This window comes from Rhipicephalus microplus, chromosome 4, assembly GCF_043290135.1.
Source record: "Rhipicephalus microplus isolate Deutch F79 chromosome 4, USDA_Rmic, whole genome shotgun sequence".
NCBI classification, from domain to species: Eukaryota; Metazoa; Arthropoda; class Arachnida; order Ixodida; family Ixodidae; genus Rhipicephalus; species Rhipicephalus microplus.
In genome coordinates, this window is record NC_134703.1 from 51,039,723 (window position 1) to 51,057,606 (window position 17,884).

Here is a 17,884-nt window from a genome sequence, read left to right on the forward strand (position 1 = left end):
TAGAAAGTGCTACACGACGACGGCGGACGATCAGGAGCGCCCTCAAGCGGGCGTACGTATGACCGCCTTCGAGTTGTGGGCTTTGATATTACAATGCAGGTTTCACGTCTCAAGTTTTCACCCCCCCCCCTTTCCATTCGGTCACTCTTGAACTTATGAGGAAGGAAGACGAAGTTTTTCCTGAGTGGAATGCTGGTTTCAGTCTCTGTTATTTTTTCTCATTTTCTTTGGTGCTAGTCAAAGACGCTGCTCTTCTGCCTGCGGAAATGGACGTAGAATCACCAGGGCCTCCACCCATACGTTCCGCGTCGTCTGTGGCCACTCTAAGAAAGCGCTCCGGCCACCCAAGTGACGTCGACAGCGAGGACACGCTCATGTACTCTACGGCCAGTCATGAGAGCTCCGATGAAAGTGACTTTGTGCCCGTTGCAAGACACCGGGGGAGTAGGAGGCTGCTTACGACATCTCCTTCCCAAAGTAAGGCCACCACGAATATTCAAGAGCCACCGGTTCACACTATTTTGTTTGTCCCGCTGAATGCCGCTGAATGCCGCTGACAGCATGAACCGACTTAATCGCCAGGTCACGTCTATGTCACTTAAGGCACTCGTTCCGGGACAAATAACAGACGTGAGAATCAATGGCCGCAAGAACGTTCTGGCGATAGACGTTACGCAACGTACTGCTCTCGACGTATTGACCAAGGTGAATGTGCTCGAGAACATCAACGTACGTTCTTTCATACCAGATGGCAAGGACTCTAGGGCAGGCACTATCTACGACGTCGACACTTCTATCAGCGATATTGATTTTTCCACTCTAATCAAACCAGTGACGGAAGCTACTATAATCTTGCAAGCCCGCCGTCTCGGGAACTCACGATGCGTGAAACTAGTTTTTAAGGGTGACAGCCTCCCAACTCAAGTAAGAGTTGGTCATTTTCGGCACACAGTACGGCCGTTCGTGCCGAAACCTCTTCAGTGTCGGAAGTGCTGTAAAATAGGACACGTGAGTGCTGTTTGCACAAGTTCCCGAGGCTCGGAGTCGCACAACACGGATGCCTGCCAGGCAGAACATCGCAAATGCGGCAATTGCCAAGGTCCTCACGAGGCGTCATCAAAGCAGTGCCCAAATGTGAAGAAGGAGATGCAAGTGCTGAGGCAAATGGCCAGAGACGGTTCTACCCACAGGGAGGCTGCTACCAAAGTGCGACGTCGGCGTTCGCGCCATAGGAAAACTCCTGGGACATCCTCTGCCAAGACCAATATATGTGAACTCACATATATTGAGCATCCATTAACACCGGAGGACAGCAACCAATACATGTGCCTGGCAGTTAAGCGTAAGAACGTGAACTTCACGCTAGTGGCAGTATATATTTCGCCTTCAGGCCGCTTCGACCCAGCAAGATTAAGCGCCGTTATATCAGCGACACCTGGGCCATGGATTATTACCGGTGATTTTAACGCTCATCACCCCCTGTGGAGAAGCCAGAAGATGGACTGTCGGGGAAGAGATGTGTCCTCCTTTGCATCTGACCACCAACTATATTGTTTAAATGACGGCGCTCCCACGTTTTTACGGGGTGTGACATATAGTAGCTGTCTCGACCTAACTTTTGTGTCAAGTAGCCTAAACACCAAGGTGCAGTGGTTTGCGGACAATGAAACGCATGGCAGTGACCACATCCCCACCTATATAAAAATCAAGGGGCTAAGCAAGTCGGAAATCCGCCCACTTCACGGATAGACTGGTCAAAGTACAGATCATCCACAGAGAAGCAATGCGAGAGAAACCAAGAAAGTTCTCTTGAAAGCCTAGAAGGTATAATGAAGGCCGCTATTCAAGAAGCAACGTTTAATTGTGGACCTTTGCCAGATTTTTGCAAATATGAGGTGGAGTTGGAGCGCCTTCGCGCAATCCGTCGTCGCGCCGAACGACGTTATAGGCGCACGAAATCCATCTACGATTTGAGGGAAGCGAGACGTCTACAAAAGAAGATTCAACGTCGAATCAATGCACTACAGTCGCAACGATGGAAGTCACTATGCGAGTCGCTCGATCCCCACAAACCTCTTTCGCAAATATGGAGAATAATCCGCGGCCTACGAACATTGCCACAACAGAATCGTCCGTTCAAATGCCTTGCTCTCCACCAAGGCCGGCGTGAAATCGATGTAGCGGAAGACTTCTGTGCCAAGGTTGCAAACAAGGGGTCTGGGATCAACATGAGTAACCTACGAAACGCGCCGGTGTCCAGAGACACTCAAATGGACAATATGTTTTCTCTAGAGGAGCTTCAGGCAGCATTGGCAGCATTGGCAGCATGCAAGCGCTCGTCATCGCCTGGACCCGATGGAGTCACTTACATGGCCCTTGCTAACCTAGGACGAACAGCTCGGCGTGCCCTTCTAGCTGTATACAATGACTCGTGGAGCAACGGTTTGATTCCTCCTTCGTGGAAGTGCAGCCGCCTTGTGCCCCTGCTCAAACCAGGCAAATCGCCTCTGGAGATGGCCTCCTATCGCCCCATCGCGCTTGCCAGCTGTTTTGGAAAGGTGATGGAAAGAATGGTGCTGACTCGCCTGGAGTGGTACTTGGAACATAACAATGTATACTCCGATGCTTTGACCGGCTTTCGACGTGGATGGTCTTCCATAGACGATGTTGTTGATCTTGTCACGTCTGTACAACAGCAGAAGAGTCTAAAGAGATTATCAACGGCACTTTTCTTGGATATTAAGGCTGCATACGACAATGTATTACATGAAACTATCCTGGACGCCTTGGGCAGCATTGCAAAGGGAGGCCGCGTTTACCAATGGATCTACAGCTATTTGAAGGACAGAACCTTCTTCGTTCAGACAGAAGATGGCGCAACAAGGCAACATCATACTTATCACGGCGTACCTCAAGGTGGGGTCCTAAGCCCCATACTTTTCAACCTTGTGTTCATCGGCCTCGTTGACGTCCTGCCACACTCCGTACATCTGTCGATATACGCGGACGACATCTGCATCTGGGCATCAGGGGTCACGCGTCTACACGTATGAGCCAGGCTCCAGACAGTGGCTACACTGACGTGAAACTACCGTCAAGGACGAGGACTGGAGCTGTCATATGAGAAATGCTCACTAGTTGCGTTTACGCGCAAGACAATGACGCCATACCGCATCAGAATTAATGGACACACAATCAGCTATTAAAAGACTCACCGTTTCCTGGGAGTAATAATAGATCGTGATTTGTCTTGGAGCCCTCATATCGCTTACATGAAGAAGAAACTGACTATGATCACCCACGTCCTAAGGTTTCTTGCGGGAAAATCATGGGGTGCATCGGTACGAGCCATGCTTCAACGGTATGCTGCACTTTTTCTTGGCTTCATGCGCTACAGCCTACCTGTGCTTGGCAAGGCCCGCATAACAAACGTACACGTCCTCCAGTCATTACAAGCTCAAGCACTGAGAATATGCCTCGGGCTGCCGAGATGCGCATACTCAGCAGCGACTGTCGCAATCGCTCATGAACACCCTATCACAGCCTACATTCGTGTCGATGCTTTAAGAACGCACATAAGACATGCCACCCGGATTCAATCGCATCACCTCGCCTTCCTTCCAACTTCCAGGCCATGCTCTGCGTTCTGCTCTATTATTGCCCCACATCGCACGGTGATTCCCACGAACTTCACGCCCACAGCAAGACCGTCGTTACCATTGTGGTAACTACATCCACTGGAAGCCCTGATAACCATCCCTGGAATGCGAAAGAAGAAAAATTTGTCAAATTTGGCCCTAAAACAAACAACATTACTGTTTCTGCATGAGAAACACAGTGGACGCATTCACATTTACACGGATGAGTCGGTCACTACAACAAGTTCAAAAGGCGCAGTGGTAATTCAGGAGAAATCCATCACGATAAAGTTCAGGACCTCGCATCTGACATCATCCACGGCGGCAGCACTCGCCGCCATTCGTGCCGCTCTAGAGTTCCTAGTTGAAGAGCCGCAACAGACATGGTCAATATTCTCCGACTCCAAAGCAGCTCTCCAGGGCATTGCCTCGCCATATCGTCATGGACTAAACGAACAGCTAATTGCTGAAATACGACTACTTCATCACCGGGCTATAGAGAAACAACATGACATAGCGTATCAATGGATACCAGGCCAATGCAGCATTGATGGAAACGACCGTGCAGATGAAGCAGCCCGAACTGCTCATGATGATGCCCCTTGTGTAGCTATACCATTATCAAGAACGGACGCCGCTGCAAGGCTTCGATCACTTGCACGAGAACTGACACTCGCTCAGTGGAATTCACCGGCATTCACCAACGTCCGCCTTCATAATTTGGACCCACACCTACAGCTCCGTCTTCCATCAGGAATAACCAGAGCAGAGGAGACACTTTTGTGCCGTCTGTGGATTGGGGTGGCCTTTACGAATGCTTATTCGTTTCGAATCGGAATGGCCAGAAGCCCGACATGTGACAACTGTGGCTGCGCAGAGATTTTCTCCCATCTTCTCTGCGAGTGTCCCCGCTTCAACGTGCCAAGAAAAGAAGTGTCAAAAGCTTTAGATAGAATAGACAATCGCCAATTGTCGGTAGAAAGGGTATTAGGACACTGGCCGAGACCGTCCTCTGCACGCAAGGCATTGAGAGCGTTGTTGCGTTTTCTGCGGGCAAGTGGTCTTAGAGACAGACTGTAAACAGCGTCGTAGATCGTCTAATGACCTTCTCTCTCTTTTTTTTTACAACGTCTCTTTTTCTTATCCTTTATCCCCCTTACCCCCTTCCCCAGTACAGGGTAGCCAGCCGGTCTGAGAACTGGCTCACCTCCCTGTCCTTCCTCATTTATTTCTCCTCCTCCTTGAACTTATGAAATAACTTATTTAGTCATTATTTTCTCCTTGGCAGCGTCATAACCTCATCTTCAGAACATCAGAGTCGAGACGTTATAGTGCTGTTATTCGACTGATATTTTTGAGTAACTACGGGATCGATCGATGGTTGTGTTGCAATACGACATGAGGACATGAAAAGAAAAGGAAACAGAGAATTTTTTTTATGCGAAAGCTGTGCAGTCTTACGTGACTGCATGCCTGCTGAGTTTCACTTCAAACGTAGTTGGTGATAAATAAAAATTGGAAAGACAGATACAGCATACAGTCGTAAAGCAAACACTTACGTTTTTCTCTGATACCACTAACGGTAAAACGCAGTCGTATTATCAACCTCGATTACTTGGGAGGCGCCAAAATGACTTCTCCAATGCGGTGCGTCAATTTCACTATAAATATTAATTACTATCCATGGCTCAGCTTTCAAAATATCGCCAGGCCTGTCACGGTTCCTTTCTTGTGCTTAAATTAAGCTAACAACAACCAAAAAAGGTGCTGCGTTGCTTTGAATATGAATACTTCGTTGAGGGACAGCTGACTGAGATGCAGCAAGAGTGACGAGGCTGGAAGACGAATAGATTTGCGCTCGGCAAAGTGAATGCGTAAAGGGGACGGTGGCGTAGGCATTCTGAGTGCCGAGTATACAATCCCGCGTGACTCACACCAAAGCCTGTTTCCTCCTGGCATCGACTTCGTGTCTAAGTGGGCGTATTGTGATCGCACTGTGCTGGCAAGGAAGCCTTCCTTCTCATCCCCTCCTTCCCATCCTTAACCGCCTATTCCTCGCCTCGGACTCCACACACGAGCAACACCACGTCGTCTCTGAACGGAACGCCCCCCGTCGACCACGTTACGTTTCAGTAGCGGATTATTTTGTTACATGAGGATATCTTCACAGTATATAACGGTTGAGACCAGAGCGACCACAAAAAGTGGTTGAAAGGGTCTATGACTGGATATAGCAACGGGGCTGCGGAGCGATGCGCACGTACAAATCAATACACCCGTCTACCTACCTTTCCCCTCCAATATCACCAATTAATAATAATAATAATAATATTAATAATAATAATGATAATAGTAATAATAATAATACATAGAACGTGTCATACGGTGCACTTTTTACTAGACCGAGGCTTGTCTATGACGGAAAGTACAGTTTGTATTACGCTTAACAGTCACTTTCATAGAGTCTCGAACGAGGTGAAACGACGCTAAGGGATTGGCTCTCGCGCTTAGATTACTAGAATAATTGAATGTCTGGGCTCAGGGTGCATTCACTGAGAGAGTTGCTCGTTGGCCGTACAGCCACCGCAGTATAGCGCAACTGTTATAGTGCTGGGCTGCTCAGCCGAAAGCAGCGTGCTCGACCCCGGCTGTGGCAGTCGCATTTTGTTTGAGGCAAGGAGCAAGGGGCCCGCATGCTGGACGATCTCAGTGTATGTTAAAGAGCCCCAGATAGGCAAAATTATTCGAAAAACTCCGCTATGGTGTGACCCATAATCATGTTCTGGTTTCCGATGCCTAAACCCCAAAAAAAAGAGAAAACAGTATTATCATTAGCCTCATAAACCATGTGTAAATGAAAGTGTGTTCCACTTAAGCTTGTCCAAGAAAGGTAAATATTTTACTGATGAGTTAATGGCACCGCTTGCGGCTGCCCTCTCAAAAAACGCTTAAAATGAACGCTGCCGATGTTCATAATTTCCCCTTCTGCGGTTATGCCTACGTTTGGATAAGTAACATTTTTTATGCAACTTGTTACAAATTGTGGCCAAAAGAGAGCAATGTACATTGCTCGCCAGACGAATTGAAAACGCGGCCTAGTGAATACGTCTGGATTAAACTTCAATGTGTGCCACGTCACAGCTGGCGATCACTTTGGAGAAAGTACTATATTTAATAGTTCGCTCTACGTCATGCATTCCAGCACTAACGTCAAAAGTATTTCTTTTGTTCTTCTCGAAATCGCTACAGAAAAAAAAAATTCATTGCGCACAGATTTGTGCGCCAGGATTTCATTTCTTTATGGCAAAATGGAATATGGCTGACTTCAAAATAATGAAGCATTTAATTGCGTGCTATATACAGTAATTACTTTCAACCCACAAAAAAACATACGTCATTTTCTTTCTTGATTTATGATATTTAGTGCTTTAAAATCTTGGTATCTGAATTTAACCCATACATATACACTGCATCATAATTCGCGCTTGCAGATGATACTAAGGGAGTCAGTCAGCCCGCTCATATACTGAAAGTTGTTTTAGTTTTTTGTTTTTTAGCAGCACGACGAATAACATTGTTGCTCGCCAGAAGCTCACCTAGCAGAACTCCTCACTGCCATAAATAAATGATGAGAGGTAACAAAAATAAAGGAATGTGATCGAGGCTGGGATAGGCCTTGAATAGAGTTTCCACACGTGCTTGTTTATTTTCATTTTGTCCGTGTGTTGTTGAGCGTCAAACCCAGACTACGAAAGAGCACAGTGACAATAACAACAATACACTCACAAAATGGCATAGACCCTGAGGAAAACGTGTACAACGCTCCACGGCTGCAGAAAAAATCACTTCCGCTGACGTTGCGGACACTTTGATAATCGCACATTTGTGACTCGCGGTGTAGCTGGGTAATGAGATAGGTCCCTTGCTTATGCATCTTTGACTTTTACCCCGCGGCGCTACAAGTTAGCCCGCCGCTCCGAATTCAGTTCCGGGCTGTGCGTGAGTGTGCTGGCTCACAGGACGCTTAACATGCCGCCAGAGGCAGCTAGCAAAGACACATCGCAAAGTAAGGTCAGACCCGGGACACAGCCTCTGGCTGCATAGCGAACCCCATTTGCAAAGGCAGGAACCACAGCAGGTTGGCAGCAGCTACAAAAAAAGAAATAGCAAGCATGAGAAGGCATCCATCAATGTCGCCACGCAATGGCTGCGGCCCCTGTGGCGCTGGGCCGTGCTGAGTTCCCTTCGTAGTGCAAATGTACGTCGATGGACGGCCAAAGGCACAGGAATACACGCAGCAACAGCATAAGATGAGCGGCCGAACCAGCCGGTCCCTATGGTTGCGTGAGATGCAGTGCACAAGGTACGACGAGGCTTGGGGACGCCGTGGTTGACTGCAGCTGGATGGGACGTAGAGTGCATTTCACAACTACTAGGAGCGCCCTGCAACGCACGACGAGAGTTCACCCAGGTGTTGGGTAGCCTGTACACAAGCATCTTTTATAAATACTGTTCCACCACATGTACCTCTAAAGCAGTTTTAGTAGCCTTAACAAGCACTGGGTCAACTAGAAGCTATCTTTCTATATATATGGGGTTGCTAAGAAAAATACGCGCAATTTTCGGTTAACTATAGTATATGATGCTGCGAATAACAAATGTAACATTTTTATACGTCGTGCCACTCCAGTGATACTGACGTATGCGTTGTTTTCTATACTGAGTTCTGGCCTGCGCAGAATGCCACCAACGGCTTCTCTCCATGTCTGAACGAAGTAGAAAGAGATATAAGATAAACTTAGTAACAACTGAGCAGCCGAACTGAAATCAATAAGGACAAGTAATGGCCAGAATGTGAAACACGCACGTTGTAGGAACATCAGGAATGATAGCACAACCACAAAAGGACAGGTACGAAGGGATAAAAAGAGAGGTTAAAGAATAAAGAGAAAAAAACAAAAAGAAGTTAAAGTGATGTTGGAAAGGCAGGGCAGGAAGATGGGAATAATTCAAGGGACTGGAAGAGAAACAAAAGCGATCACGAGCGACGGGGAGGGAGGCACGTTCCCACGAGAACTTGCCTCCGGGAACGAGGGTCGAAAGATCGGGCACCGTTCCGTTCCATCGGGCTCGTGCGAACGCCTGTCAGCCTGTGGTTCTTGCTCGGCAGGCTCTCTCTAATCACTGAATCGTCTTAAAAGCTCAACCCTACTCCCAGGGGCACTCCTTTCACGTAGGCGTCCGTCGGAACACCGACGCTGCTACCCATTTACTTCACCGCTGTCTGGGAAATGGATGACTTAATTTTGCTTCATGTGTTGCCGTAGTCCTTGAGTCGTGTAGCTGCCTTGGCGAGCAGAAAATTACACAAAATGGTACTTGTAATATCTCATTTCTTGTGCAGTTGCGACAACTTTGTCACTTTTTTCTCTCTCTTAGCGATTTTCTATTGGGCGATACTAAAATAGAAATTGTGATTTAGAAAAAATTGTTCTCGTAAGGCGTGCTCTAAGTGTTTCTGAAGAATCGATTATAAGTATGTTGGTGTGCTTGACAGGTTATATCGTTTATACATTCCCGCGCTATAGTATTTCTAGAAATTTCATATTTTTAACGGTTAAAAACATCTGCTGTAGTTGTTTCTGTATAATGCTGTAAGTTACTCAGAAGCGCCGCAGCAATGATGCTTGGAATGATCATTACGATAAATCATGTGGTGCACATGCAGCCCTCTTCTCTATCGCTTACGCTCCTGATTGATTGAGTGATATGTGGGGTGTAACGTCCAAAACCACTATATGATTATGAGAGACGCCGTAGCGGAGGGCTCCGGAAATTTCGACCACCTGGGGTTCTTTAACGTGCACCCAAATCTGAGCACACGGGCCTACGACATTTCCGCCTCCATCGGAAATGCAGCCGCCGCAGCCGGGATTTGAACCCGCGACCTGCTTCTAGGGTGAATGGACAGTCATGTCACGACATCCTCCGTAAGAACTTTCGTGCAGCGAAACCTAAGTATACATGATTGCACGAGGGAAACGAGGCATGATGTGCACGCAACATTTTGAATAACAGTACTTCTGGAATCTCTCGGTAATGTTATGCCTGATAGAATCGCTTATTTTACAACCAAGCGGAAGCTGCTTGTTAGAGATCTTTCTAGGCTCGGAGCACCACAAGAAACCGGCTTCTCGGCATCTCCTGTCTTTATGGTGTGTGATGTAGTCATGGTTAATCATAAAGTTTCCTTCACGCGAAAACATTGTTCTATAGTGACATCATGATGACGCAAGGTCAACTGAACTTGTGACGCAATCTTGACGGGCTTGTCGGCTCCCAAGGTCGGCAAAACATGTGAAGCTCACCCAGAGTCACTCATAAAATATGTTTCGGGCTTCGGACTCACTCGGACTCAGAATCACGACAATTTACCTGAGCCGGACTCACTCGGACTAACACTCACGAGACGTTTCCTCAACCATACTCATTCAGACTCAAGCTCACCAAAACACTACTCACCTAGACTCACTTAAATTCAGCCTCACAGCTCGATCTATGTCTGAGTGAATTTGTTAGTCTAAATATGGCTTTTTCGACCATGGTGCGAATGCTTTTTGACACCAATATGTCAAGTAATCGGTGATCTTCTAGGTGCTGTCTGACATTGTATCTTCGAATACATGTTCTGAGTGCTTGGAAACCAGCAAGGTCATTTTAGTGAAAAAGATAACAGCATAAGGATATTTATCAATAATTTTCCTGGATGAGTTGGTGGGGAGGTCAGGACACCCCCTCCCCCTTTACGTAATTCACGCTTGCAATCGACAAATCTGGAAATGGCGTATGAACGACATGGCTTTGGAATACCGGTCGGTGGCCATGAGAATAAACGTGTATCAGAATAAGGTTGATAGTAATGCTGAAGATGACTAGATGGCACCTTAGGTGGGCAAAAAAAGTGGAATTCACTCAGAGTCGCCCCCCCCCCCCAAATGAATATTTCACGTTGGTCTCACTCGCACTCACACTCACGACAAGTATCTACAACTGGACTTACCCGGACTTATACTCTCAACAATATTAGTCACCCGGACTCACTCAGACTCGCGGCTCGATCTGTGTCTGAGTGAGCCCGCCGACCTATGGTCGTCACGGTCTGTCATGTTGTCATGGTGCATCATAAAAATAAAGGTCTGCCTCCCGAAAATATTGTGAATCCGACTACTCGCCACCAGTCCACTAAAACGGAAGAAGGCAACAGCTATATAGTTCAACAAGTAGTCGTTGGTGTTAGTCGAGGTGAAACTCTTCCCTACATACCGTAGGAAACTGAAACCGGGATTGCAGAAGAAGAAGAAGAAGAAGAAAAAGAGAAAGAAAAAGGAAAAGAAAAAGAAGAAGAAGAAAAAGGAAAAGAAAAAGAAAAGAAAAGAAAAGAAAAGAAGAAGAAGAAGAAGAAGAAGAAGAAGAAGAAGAAGAAGAAGAAGAAGAAGAAGAAGAAGAAGAAGAAGAAGAAGAAGAAGAAGAAGAAGAAGAAGAAGAAGAAGAAGAAGAAGAAGAAGAAGAAAAAGAAGAAGAAGAAGAAGAAGAAGAAGAAGAATGCATGCTTCGTTGCTCTCAAGGTTTCACGTCAGTGAAGCTGAAACACCTTCTTTACATGCTTCAATCTTCTCCAGTTTTTTTTTTTTAGTCAGCAGCATGCCCATTACTTACACCTTCATTTTTCCCGTACATTCGCTTGAATTCGTCATAATCAGACAGCTCGTATAAACAACTTATGCCTAGCTAGAAATTATGCATTACCAGCGGCAACTGATGTGCGTAACTCAGTCTCGAAGAACGGTTAGGTAGCCAGCACAACGTGGAAACATGCCTTTGAAGTCAGGCGAGAACCAATAGCCGAGACGAAATTGCATTCACGGTGAAGGGCATGTGGCGTCGTCGCTCTACGTATTGCCTAGGGAAATAGACAAATAAGAGTAGTGCCACTTCCAGAAGTCATCTCCAAGTCAATGCTTTGGCGGGCTAGCCATGAGCGACATAGTTCTCTGTGCAAATGAAGACGTCAGTCTTCATTTCCGGCTTGTTAAAGAAGCAATTGAATATGACTTCTTCCACTCGTGTTTTCGTTTCTGTCCCCTTGTTGCCATCATGCGTACATTCTCACTGTCTTTTATCTCAAGATGAAATCAAATTTGGTCTATTTCATATTAGCTCCTGACTTTCTCTTTTCGATATAGTCTTCAAAACATGTTTCGAAATTCTCCTGTGTTTCATTCTCATAAGCACCTCCCAGGTAATAACTGCCAATTCAAGTAAAGATGCGTCAGAACTTCTCTTATCGCTATTTGTGCAGCACTAAATTCTTTTCGTGTCTCCTGTGCACGTGAATGCTGCTTCACATTGTTTCTTTTTTGATGTCTAGTGGCACCGCACTCGATCGAAATTCAATAGGAACAAGACCCTTGCGCTAAAGGCACATTGGCCATTTGGAAAGAAATCGAGTGAAGCGAAAAGGACTCTTTTGTAGTAATGCGGCGGCTCTTTACAAAAGCAAGAAGCGAATCTCGGACCGTTTAGCTGAACAGAAAGCGAAAAATCGAGTCTATAGACGGCCATATACGTCCGAAAGCTCGCTTAACCGATTTCCTTTCTCCTCATTGCTGAACCAAATAGTTTCTTCGGAGGAAGAATCTGCGGGCCGGTTTCGAGTATTATATTTCTTATCTATTTTTTGTGTGTGGTGTACACGGAAAGTACTGGACAGTGCACTCTCTTTTCTGTACAGCGGGTAAGCGTTCACAAGGAGTTTAAGTTTCGTGTATTGAAAAAGTACTTGACAATTCAAAATAAGAGAAACCCTTTTATCTTTTTCACTTTCTCTTGTAAACGTTGACGGATCTATAGGACTCATACATGGACTTCTGTCCAATATAAGACGACGCTCTGGTGAACATGTCACGAAGGAACTGTTTCGTTTTTTCTTTGACGACAAGTTCATGTTCTCTTCCTTAAGTCTTAATATGAGCTGTTTTTTGAAAAAGTATTTCATTTCAGCGATTTTTGATAGTGGCTTACTACAATTCTTGCAACGATTGGGGCTCGAGCTTAAGATATTATTCTACGTAGTCAATTTAGAAGCTTTTAGAGATTAGGTGAATTCTATTCTTGCATTTATTAAATGATCTGAGCAATAGGGCCTTTCAAAATTTTGTCCCTTGCTTCCTTCTATTCATATTCTCTCATTCTATTGTTGGGAGTGGCTCTATTGACAAACATTTAGTTACGATATCTCAGTATGTAGTGACTCCTGCCTTACATGTAGTTCCTTACACTTTACTATGCATATTTTATCTTTAGGACAACGTAGTTAACATTGTACTAAAGCTGCTTTATTGACCAGACCAAAGAAAAAACACATTGTCAAGTGTTTGAGATACGTTTATTACCATATTCGGTACACGTCAGTTCACGCTTCCCAGCACGGTGAAGATCAGTGCATACGCTGACGACATATGCATATGGGCATCCGGAACTACTCGTCCGCAATTGCGAGCTCGACTACAGCGTGCAGTGACGATCACATGCAAATCTCTACGACGTCAGGAGCTCACTCTTTCAATTGACAAATGCGCAGTGCTTGCATTCGAGCGCAAGCATATGTCGCAATACCCGATATTTAATAATGGGACAGCGATACCTGCTGTAACACACAAGTTTCTTGGGGTTGTCGTACACAGAGATCTATCGTGGACGAGACATGTCGCAGTACTTAAATCTAAATTGAAGAGTCTTCATCTCGTTCTCTGCCACGTGGCAGGAGCAAGATGGGGCCCATCAGAATCATCGCTACTTCAATTGTACAATGCTCTATTTGTGGGATACATTCAATACAGCATGCCGGTGCTCTCCAATATGAGACCTAGTTGTGTGAAGACGCTAGAGAGTGTTCAAGCTCAATGCTTACGAAGATCCTTTGGTGTACCGCGCTGTACTTCAACAAATGGGACAATCGCAGAGGCTCGGACTTGCCCCATCAGTGTAGACATGCTCTGCGAGCCACTTAGAGTTCACCTTCGATTGCTGAGCCGACACAGACAGCACCCACTATCAGTACTACCCGCCACTCACCCAGAGTGCAGTTTCTCAAGAGTAATATCGCGGCATGAGAATATTATACCATCAAGGTTTTTCCCGCCAAATATCCCTGCAGTGCCTCCATGGTTCTTGCCTAAACCATCTGTTTGTTTTACGATACCTGGAATTACGAAGAAGTCACTCGTTTCTTCTGTTGGCCTCAGACAACTGACCCTATTTCACATTTATACAACGCATGGTGATTTTCTGCACATGTACACCGACGGGTCCACCACTCTAAACACCTCCGCCGCAGCCTTTGTCATCCCAGACATGGATATCGCTCGACGATTCAAAGTAGACCATAAAACCACATCAACTGCCGCAGAGCTTGTCGCTATCCGGAAGGCAATAAGATTTATTTCCGGAGAACGACCTCGTGCCTGGACGATTTTCTGTGAAGGCAAATCCGCTTTGCAAACCATTAATTGCATCATGAAGCAAGGTCCGCATTACAGCTTGGCAATAGAAGTCGCAGAACTTATTCAGGTTGCTTCAACAAATGGCCATCTTATCATTTTCCAATGGGTTCCCGCGCAGTGCGGCGTGATGGGAAACGAAGAGACAGATGCTGAAGCTAAAAATGCCTTAAGCAGTGCCCCTGAAGTACGCATTGCGTTTTCACGAGCTGACACGAACACCCTGCTTCGCCGCGTGATGCGCAGCTACCCACTTCAGCACTGGACCAAACCGGAACGGCGACACTGGCGACTTGACAAATGGGACCCGGAAATGAGGTTCCGCATGCCCCCTAAATTGAAACGGCAACTCACAAGTATGCTCCACCGCATTTGTCTTGGTGTGGCGTACACCAGACGTTATGCACATATCATCGGTCGCAGTGACACCAGTCCCAATTGTGAACACTGTGATGTGCACAAACACTTGAGCACATATTTTGTGTCTGCCCATCATACGCACCTGAACGACAAACACTGATTTCTTCTACTGAACAATATCGCAGTAGGTCATTAACTGATGAGACCGTGTTGGGCCCTTGGCCAGACACCAACAGAGCAATTGTGGTCATAAGAGTGGTTATAATCTTTTTGAAAGCAACTGGACTATATGCGCAGCTATAACGTTTCTCTCAGCAAGAAAGAATACTACGTACCTCTCTGTCTCACCATCGTCATCCAGTAATCTTTCTTTTCCCATTTCCCCTCCCCCAATGTAGAGTAGCAGGCTAGAGCAAGCTATGGCTCAGGCCAACCTCTCTGCCTTTCCGTAAATAAACCTCTCTCTCTCTCTCCCTCTCTCTCTCTGTCAGTTCACGCTAAAAATATGTAAGAACTCAGTTGAAATCTTCTGCTTATGCGCTTTCTGTTTCCTACATTTTTCGTCGTGCCACCAAAAGTTGGAGTAATTTACTGAACGCAGACATACGGAATTGTGTGGGAGTGACACGTAGTTCGCAAAGAAATAAGACATTTGCATTGTATTGTCTTGTAAGCATTCTTCATATTGCCGCTGTCTGACATCTCAACATCTCCACGAAGGAAAAAAAATGATTCGAAAACATAAAAGAAAGTAGCGAGTGCGCGATATACAATAAACGAAATGGAACTTTAACATTACGCATTTCTATGAAGCGCCGTGGGCAGCCCCGAGGCTCGTCACATTCAGTATTGCGAACGTGCATGACATCAGCATACATAGTGCTCCCCTGCGATGTCAGAGTGAAAGATACATTAAAACGCTGCGGTGAATATCCCGAAGGAAAGTGGTCGTTTGTGCGAAGCGTTAGCCGCTCACGCCATTCATTGGAGCTCTAGTTAACTCTACAACGAACTGTGTGGTGACCATTGCTAGCAAATACTGGGCCAACAGTAGCCAATATTAACGAGCGACTATTACTCAGTATTTCAACTGGGCAGCATTTATCGGACAAAAAGCAGTGCTACCATGGCCTTTAAACTTATTTCTCTCCGGGGGTCTCTCATTCCTTGTGTTCTTTCTAAAGCTCTTTCTGAAGCTCTTTCTAAAATAGCTCTCTTTATAACTATTTTCTCGAGCTAGTTTGGTGAATAATTGTTATCCCAAGTAATTGATTCGAGGGACGTTGCTTGGGTGTGGAAAAGCGAGCTGGCACGATAACATGTGCATGAAGCTGTTATGTTTTGATAGGGCTAGAGAAGGCAATGCATAGGGCAATTTATTGGTGGAATTGAAAAGGGACGCACCTCAGTATGTTGTCGTTGGCACTTAGCACACTTTAAGATGGTCGTGCTGAACTGAGCTTATACAATTTCTTACAACGTCAGTTCTATTAGTCCAAATTGAAAAGAAAGACCAAGCGAGTAGGTAACATCCCCTAGTTAGGAAAACAAGAGAACATGTGTAGCTTGAAAAGATCAGGCACTTGTGTCCTCCTTTTTATGTTCTCTATTATATTGGTTCTAGCCGCGGTTGTAACGCAGGTGTGACTTCAAGCGGCAGACCAGTGTTAGTAAACTGATTGTACTTAAATACGCGGACTTTGATAACAATACTTTTCTGCATACAATAAAGCTTGCCGACAATGTCATGATTATTCAGTTGCAAGAGTGAACCAGCCTTGGCATAATACAAGCTTCCAAAGATTGCTAAACTCCAAAGAGTGAAATTTTGTGAATTACGAAAAGCGCGTACGTAATGTCAAACCTTTATATTAACTGCAATTTTCTGTATTTCGTCTGTTTTTTATTGTACTCACCAACTGACAGACACTTCGCTTCTGGACTGTTTTCTGTGAACCTTGTTGTTTTGAAGTTCAATCAATGAGACTACCACAGATGTACTTCTTTACGGACATTGCCGACTGGACGGCAGTATTACAAATACAGCTACGCTCCTGGCCAGCGAAACGGAAATGGAAGTTTTTCGACAACGATTCCATTTCAGTATTTTTGACCTGCGCGTATTTCCACACTCCCCTCTATTCCAGCATAGACAGGATATTTGACAAAAAAAGAAAGTAACAGCACTCGGAAACAAACTCCGAATGAAAGCTTAGTGTCCACGAAAAGCTCGCCGTTGTTGGACAGCAAGTATCCCGAAGGCGACCTCTCGAAACAGGATATACCGTTTTGACTGGAAAAGCAACTAAATAAAAGTAGATGCATAGTATAAGGGTGGGCGATTTCTGAGGACAATATGAGCCGTCGCGCAGACTCGACGAATGATTGAACGATCCGGTAGCGCGCGTTCCCGCCTGGACGGCAGCTAGAAAGGCAAGAAAGCGGCTGAGATCGCTAAGGGAGTTTCATGGGCCGCAAGCGGGCGGAAGCCATATTGAGGCATGAAGCGGGAGAAGACAAACAAAGACGGCCGGTGCGCGCAATCCACGTGATTGCATGCAATCTTCCTCGGGCAGCCACAGCGCACACAACGGGGATACGACACGGAGCTCAATCCTTTTCTATTGGCGCATGAAAAAGACGTGGCTTATTGCCTCTTTTTTCTTACTTAGCTTGCAAAACAACTCAAAAAAAAGCTCGCAGAAGCAGAAGAACGAAATCCGTCCGTCCGTACGTCTTGAGCGCGTATCTCCTGCTGTTTCTCAAAACGAGACGCCCTCGAACTAATGAGCAAGAAAAGAACCGCAGTTAAAACACACAGCACAAGCGAGGACGGAGTGTCTCGAAAAAACCTTCGTTTTCGCACAAAGCCTCCCTATTTCTCGGGGGAATGCATTCAGGAGTTTTCCCCATGACCTGCCGTTACTTTCACCCTTCCCCTCCCCTCGTTCACGAGATCCTGCTTAACGGGGTACGCGCGCAACCACGGGGTCCAGCCGCCAATCGTTCTGCGTGTGTTTTCAGCGTCCCTGGGCACAAATCCGCGCAGCCAACTCGTTCTGCAATTTTCCTTGCTTACCGATGCGAACCTTCAACTTTGTGCAGTTTTTATTCCTTCCTCACGTATCACTCGCATTCTCGTTTAGCCCCACTTTCGTTTTATACTCCACACCGCTGCCAACCCACACTGACGAAAAGGAGACAGTTCACTGGTGTCTCGTGGGGGCTTAGACAACGCGGCGCTGTCTCCGGTGGCACTGCGAAACCCTGAACCCGCAATAAAAAGGGATCACGGCTGCTGTTCCTCCGCTGACAAGCGGCGTGTCG